This window comes from Chrysochloris asiatica, unplaced genomic scaffold (genome assembly GCF_000296735.1).
Source record: "Chrysochloris asiatica unplaced genomic scaffold, ChrAsi1.0 scaffold00181, whole genome shotgun sequence".
Classification (NCBI taxonomy): domain Eukaryota; kingdom Metazoa; phylum Chordata; class Mammalia; order Afrosoricida; family Chrysochloridae; genus Chrysochloris; species Chrysochloris asiatica.
In genome coordinates, this window is record NW_006408699.1 from 1,660,267 (window position 1) to 1,667,797 (window position 7,531).

A 7,531-nucleotide genomic window follows, 5' to 3' on the forward strand; every position below is an offset into this window, starting at 1 on the left:
TGAGTTTAAACCACTGACCTTGAGGTTCAAACCAACCTTGAGATTCAGTGCATTACCCTGTAGCACCATACCAGGATTCCTTGATTTGTCTTAGAGTTGGAATAACTGACTGATGCAGCCATCTAGTTTATCACAGTGAAAAAATTGAGGACATTTTCTGCTTTTCTTACCTGGCAGAGTTGTCATGAGAAACAAATATTTATTTAAGTGTTTTGGAAAGTTAAACATGTTATGCATATTATGAATACAGGCAGTTCTACATCATCAAATATTTGTTTATTTCTCTAGCAGTTCCTTGAATAAATGTCTTTCTATCCCAAGTAGACTGCAAAGACTTTAAGGACAGTGACCATGCCCTCTACTTCCATTTTATTTCCCACAGTTTCAAGTTTGATGTAGTTTACAAAATAGACATTGTATAACTATGTTACCAGGAAGAAACACCACCTTTCCCTGTGTCTGTCTGTGTTAGTGTATTCTAAAATGCAGCCTATAAGCCTCATTTTGATTTTTATCAATCTATGTTGGTAATCTGTAGTTTAGGGATATTCAATGTTATATACTGACTAATTTGGATAACAGTTTTATAAGTAATTTATTCTCTTTCCAGTTACTAATGTCTTAAAATAAGAAAATTCCAGTTGCATAAAGAGCATACAACTTCATTTGTTTATAATCATTAGGTCTCGCTTCCTTTTTACTGTAATTACTAATATGTGTTAGAAGAATCATCTCTCAAAAAGATGGGGCACTTGAGGGAGTAGTTAATATTACAGTCCAGAAACAGAGGACCCTAGGACCATCAAGGGAGAATAATACAAGCAGAATGCTGGACCTTATCAAGAGAAGCAGCAACACCAGAGATGGAGGCAGATATGGGGACATGGAGAGAGGGAGCAGCTGAGGACTCTAGATTCATGGAAAGAGAGGGACTGAGAGCTGGCAGACAGGTAGCAGACTTGCAGAATGTGCCCTTTGGTGGTTTAAATTATTATATATGCCTGAGTGTTGTTGTTGTTGTTTTGTTTTTTAAAGAGCTAAAATGAATAGAGGGAAATACTGTTAATTGATGGTATATGGTAAGGATTATAATCATGGTAATGAATCAAAGTATATTATTTGTTGAAGCTGATGATCTGCCTTGTAAACTTTCTCTCAGTTAACAATAAAAACTTTAAAGAAAAAAAAAACCTAACCCCTAAAAGCCTCTAATCCATTTAAAAAAACAAAAACAAAAAAAAAACACCCTAATCCTTAAAATCCCTAACCCTTACAAGGGAGAAGAGCAGAGAGCGGGACCCTACCCAGAGAAGCAGTGATGCCTGAAATGGAGCCAGAGATGATGACGTGGAGTGATGGAGCAGCTGGAGACTTAGATCCAGAGAGGGAGAATGACTGTGTGCTGAAGACCTGGTGGGTACGGGGAAGGATTGCATGGAAGGGATTGTAACCATGGCAATGAGATGATATACGATAGAATGAATGTAAAACTGATGTTCTCCCATGTAAACTATCACATAATTCACAATAAAACATTTAATAAAAAACAAAATAAAACACTAACCCTTAAAAAATGTACTCCTTACAAACCCAACCCCCTAAAAATCCTACATATTAAAATCCCCTACCCCTTAAAAATCCCAATCCCTTAAAAACTCTAATCCTTAAAACTGCCTAATACACACACATACACAAAAATGGGGCACTTCATGGTAGTTAATTATTTATTGTGGCCCTTCAAGCCATATCCCTCCATTCTGTGATATATAATAAATCCTAGCCTCAATGCCTTTGATTAGGAGTACTGTTTTGGTGCTGTGGGATAAGCACTGGACTTCTAACCTCTAGGTCAGTGGTTCAAACCCACCAGCCACTCCTCAGAAACCTTATACAGGTTTGCTATGAGTCAGAATCAAATCCATAGCACTTAACAACAACCACAGTGCCTGTGATTATGGACCCATTTTGAAGTGAGTTGTTAATGAGGCAGGATTAAAGTGGAATTGAGGATTATGTATGGCACTAAAGGATATGCACTGAGCTGCTAACTACTAGGTTGGTGGTTCAAACTCACCTGCCATTCCTGTACAAGCCCTATCCAAGGTCACTACAAGTCTGAACCAACTCAACAGCACTTCACAGCAATAACAGCAAAGGAGTAAGGATTTAGGATGCCCTCACCTAACTAGAGGGTGTAACTCAATCTCTAGGCTCAATTTTGCTGGGTACATAGTCTGAGTCCAATATATAGGAATGCTTTGGCAGAGTTTTCTCTTTTGCTCTGGACGCTTCATCTGGTTCATCTTCAACTGACGTCCAATTTGTGGAACGTGTGAACTATGGATTTGGGACTTGCCAAAGTTCACAATCATGGGAGTCATTTCCTTGACAAATGTGAGTTCTGTGAGGCATTGCAGAATATAGCAGAACCCTGGGTCATGTGGAAGGCAGGAGTGGTGATTGACATGACACCAGAGACTGTTGGAATGGTATAACATACAGGAAAAGTCAGACATTGAAGATATCTTTGACTTCTACCCCATAGGGATGAGCCTCATGCTGATCATTATAAAAGAAATTATACATTCAGGGAAATGCTTATATCTACCTATCCCATCCCTCTGACCCTTCCCTTCTTCTGAAAGCAAAGGGAATGAGTTGCTTATTTCAAGGTAGTTCTGAAAATCATTTAGGCATAATTAAAACTTGTAATATCCTGTAAGTAAGTATTATATTCTAATATCTTCTGCCAAGACTTGAATTTGCTAGGCATGACACAATTATAGCTGGCAGTAGATGACCAAAACCTACCAACACTAGGGAATTAATAAATAGCACAGCCCTCCTATGGAGCAAGTTGCATGAATATTTAATGGGAAATGCATGATGAATTTCTTGCATGATTATGCAGGAAAACATTTGGGAATGGTTGCAGCTGTTACATGAACTAGCTCAGTCTCTTTTCCCCTATCTCTTTCAATCTTTATCAGTCTCAATATTGTGCTTTAACTTCAGCACTAGGCTTTCTCCAGTTCTAAGTATTGCAGACACCTGTCAACATTTTAGGAAATATGTGACTCTTTACATATGCTGTGTATGAACCTTAAAACTTTCCGTGATGAATTCACTGCTTTGAAATGTTTCATTCTGTTTCAACCCTCTGCTGATAATTTGCATTTCCATCCCAGATATACTGAATCAGAATCTACATTTTGGCAAAAAGATCTATAAGAATCACCTGGGGATCTTATTAAAAATGTAGATTCTGATTCAGCATATGTGGGGTGGAAATGGCAACTTCTCATCAGGGGGTCAAACCAAAATGAACCAGTTTGAAGCACTGGGTGAATTTTTAGGGACCAACTGAAAGGTTCTTGGAGACTAGAAGGACCACTGGGAAAATTTGACTCAAAAGAGTAGGTGAAAAAGGTAAAGGAGAGAGAGGCAGCAAGATGGCAGACTCTCTACAACAAAGATATGGAAAAACAAACGGAAGAGACACATATAATAGTTCTGGAGCCCTGAAGTCAGATGAAGTGATACAGAAGTGGTTTAGTACTTACTGGGGTAAAAAGTTGAACTGGTGTTTTTTTGTTTTGTTTTGTTTTTTATAAAAAAAGAGAGATTGGTGACCTGTGCCCAGATGCAATGTGACCAGATGCAATGTGACCATCTTAAACTTTTATGAGTGGCTTTAGAGACAAGACAGAAGCTTGGAGGTCTAGAGATGTGCCAGTAACTTGTGGAGATGAAAGTGTTTTGGTTTTTTTCTTGTTCCCCACACACACCTGGTGACAAGATGTGTGACTGGTCCCTACTTGCAAACACCCCCAGAAAGGCTCCCTGTCTCCCAGGTTGGAGCCACGTGGTGGTAAACCAGGAGTTGTAAGCCACATCAAAGTGAGTCAGGAGTTATCTGTGTCAAACCCAGCACATGGATTCAGGTGAGCCTTGCTCCAAACCTGCAGAGCCAGCACTGAACAGCCCTTGACTAGCCCTCATTAAGAGAAGAAGCTGAACAGACATGGGGTGGAGGATGAGAGACTGAGAGGTAACCTATGCTGGCCAGCCAGGTGTGCTAGGACCATTATGAACTTTTCATGGGCAGGTTTTTGAAGACAGAGAGCATCTCCATCTCAGTGGTGCAGAAGTATAGCACTTACTTATAGAGACAAAGAGGAATGATTTTTTTTTTCTTGTTCCCACATTATCCTGAAAACCAGAGGTATGCCAGCCTCTACTGTGTATACCCAAATAAAGCCTCTGCTCTCCTCTGGCTGCACACTGGTGAGTCACACAGTTGTAAGCCACATCAGAATGAGTAATGAGCTATCAGCATTATCCTGGCACCTGACTCCAGAGCTGCAGAGCCAGTTCTGGCCAGCTCTGTGTCCGCAGGAACTTTCGCCCCTGCTACCCTCTGGGATGGAAACACCTCAATCCAAGTTTCTTTAGGGTCTGCATGAACTATTTCTGGACTGGACACCCAGCACACAAAATGCCTACAGGAACTCCATCTAGGACTGAGCATCCCTGTCTCCTCCCTTGCCTATCATCCATGTGAGGTCCTAAGTTAGCAGGAACCCCCAGAGTTTTCTTCTCTCTGGGTTTGGCATATGACATGGTTTTTCCCTTTCCTTGTTTTTGTTTTATTCTTTCTTCCCCTTCTTCCTCTCTTTACCTTTCCTTTCTTTTTTCCTTTCTATCTTTGCTTTCATTTTCCTTCTTTTCTTCTGTTTCTTTCCCCTCCCCATCTCACTTCTTCTTTATTTATTTTTTTTTTTTTCTTTTCTACTTGCTGACTCTTTCTCTTTTCCCTAATTGTGTTTAGTGCTTTTTTGTTTTCTCTCATTTTTATCTTCCATGGTTTTAGTTTTATTTCCCCCTTTTCTCTTTTTGGTTATTGTATTCTTTTTCTAGCTGTTGCCTGTTTTTCTTTTTTCCCCTTCACTATTTTCTACTTTCACTGTTTGCTTATGTTTTTCCTCTTATGTGTGTGTTTTCTCTTCTTACCACACCCAATTGTGACTACAACTGTGCCCAGACAGCCCAACCACAACCTCTGTAAACTGACTCACTTGGAAAGAACCAATACCAGCTGCTACACACCTGATAAATTACAAGAACCAGCTTCAGCCAAAGTCATACTAAACTGAGTTGCACAAATGGCAAACAGAGAGCAGTACACATGCTTCAGTTCTCTCATGACACGTACCAGAATGCAGTTGATGAGTGCCTAAGAAAGCACCAACATACAATCATCAGTTAAATACACATGCAATGATACCACACTATTTCACAAGCAATAGCTAATTTCCATTCACAAAAAGAAACAAGACAGAGAGGCTCAAACAAGTGACCTAGAGGCAGAGATATAAAACAATTTTAAGGGGTAAAATTGGAACTTTTTGAAAAATAATTCAAGAGAATGATATTTAGGTACATTCAGATGATAGAAAGGCTGAGGAAAACAAAAAAGAATTCAGAAAACCACTACAGGAACAAACAAACAAAAGAGATAAAGAATCAGAGATAATACAAAACCTTCTAATAGAAATCCAAAAGATTAATACTAAGATTTCAGAAATGGACACTACATGGAAAGTGCAGAGTAGTAGATTTAGATCAATAAAAGCCCAAATTAGTGAGTTTGAAGATAAATCTTTCAATATTAGTAAGCCAGAAGAACAAATAGAAAGAAAGAAAAAAATATGAAGTCTAATATTCATGCGTAATACCATGAAGAGAAATAACATATGGATGATCAGAATTCTAGAATAGGAAGAGACAAGGAAAAGCACAGAAAAAGCTAGAGTTAGTTTTGCACCAAGCTTTGCAGGTAATCCAAACATCCCACATGAGTGCAGAGGTGTTTATTGTTACTGTCATGGGTCGTCTGCTAAACTACATCATCACTGTGTCCCAGAACATGGGTATCAGCAAGAATGGAGACCTACCCTGGCCCCCACTCACGAATAAATTCAAATGTTTCCAAAGAATGACCACAACCACGACCTCTTCAGTCAAAGACAAATAGAATTTGATTATTATGGATAGGAAGGCCTGGTTCTCCATTCCTGAGAAGAATAGACCTTTGAAAGAAAGAATTACTTTAGCTCTCAGTAGAGAACTTGAGGAACCCCTACAAGGAACTCATTTATTTGTTAAAATTCTAGATGATGCCTTAAAACTTGTTGAGCAGCCAGAATTAGGGAATAAACAGACATAGTTTGAATAGTAGGAAGCAGTTTTATATACAAGGATGCCATGAATCAGCCAGGCCATGTTATACTGCTTGTGACCAGGATCATGCAAGAATTTGAAAGTAACACCTTTTTTTCCTGAAATTGATTTAGAGAAATACAAACTTTTCCCAGAATACTCAGGTGTTCTTTCTGATGTCCAGGAAGAGACAGGCATTAAATACAAATTTGAAGTATATGAAAAGAATGATCAATATGAAGTCATCTGATTTATTTCAAGTTGTTCTCATCCTCCACAAAGAATTATGTATTTTAACATTAGGAAACAGACTTTGCTCACTTTCAATCTGTGGATAATTATTTCTAAGCAGTGTTTTAATCCTAAATAGACAATCAGATATCACTTGTGAAACAGTTCTTGTTATAACTACCAAAATGGTTCTCCCTCAAAAACAAGGACTGGGTCTGTACCTGCCTACTCATACAGGTGCGTCTGCTAAGACATCTAAAAATGAGAGAGCACCTGGCAGGATGAGTTAACATCAAGTCCTATAGAGATAGGAGTTACATAGATTAAAACAAACGGTTTTTGTAGTTCAGGCTTTAAAAGAAAATTCTATCAAAATAAGGACTGTGAGTTATCCTGAGTATATCTGGCAAAAGTTCTTTTCATTCAGACGGTAGCAATGAATTGAGAACTACAATGTATTAAGTAGAGATGGTAAAGATGCAGACAGAAGACAATTTTTTTTATGATTAAAGAGAAGAAAAATTCTGAACCTTTAAACATTTTGTTTCTCATCTATGGGACATTGCTCTTCAAAACAAAGAGAAAAAAAAAGGACTCTAATAGCAAGTATAATGGCCAAATTTTAAAATTCAAAGATGTAATGAATTAAAAATGAATATACTAGAAACCAAAAAAAGTCCAAAAATAAAGTTCACAAAATTAGAAGTGAAAAATTAAGATAATTTTACCAATTATGGGGTTACTTATTAGCCTACAAGCTATAAGGTCAGCAGTTCAAACCCACCAGCTTCTCTGTGGTATAAAAATGACGCTATCTGCTCCCATAAAGATGATCAGCCTTGGAAACTCTTAAGGAGTAGTTTTACTCTGTGCTGTGTGGTCTCTATGAATCAGACATGACTCAATGGCAGTAAGTTTATGTTGGCAAAGATTGATTATTATGGTGTCCAAAGAAATAACATCTTCTGTATTGTAAATTGTTATAACCATTTTAAAGTATAAATAAACAATTCAAATTCCATATTTTCTAAATTTAAACAAAGAAATTCCATTTTTAGGAATTAATTCTTAACAAGAA

At 37.9% G+C, this 7,531-nt stretch overlaps 1 pseudogene; it reads left to right on the forward strand.

Annotated features, from left to right (window-relative positions):
* Nucleotides 1-5,887: 5,887 nt before the first annotated feature.
* Nucleotides 5,888-6,472, forward strand: LOC102827206 (annotated as a pseudogene).
* The last annotated feature ends 1,059 nt before the right edge of the window (nucleotides 6,473-7,531 follow it).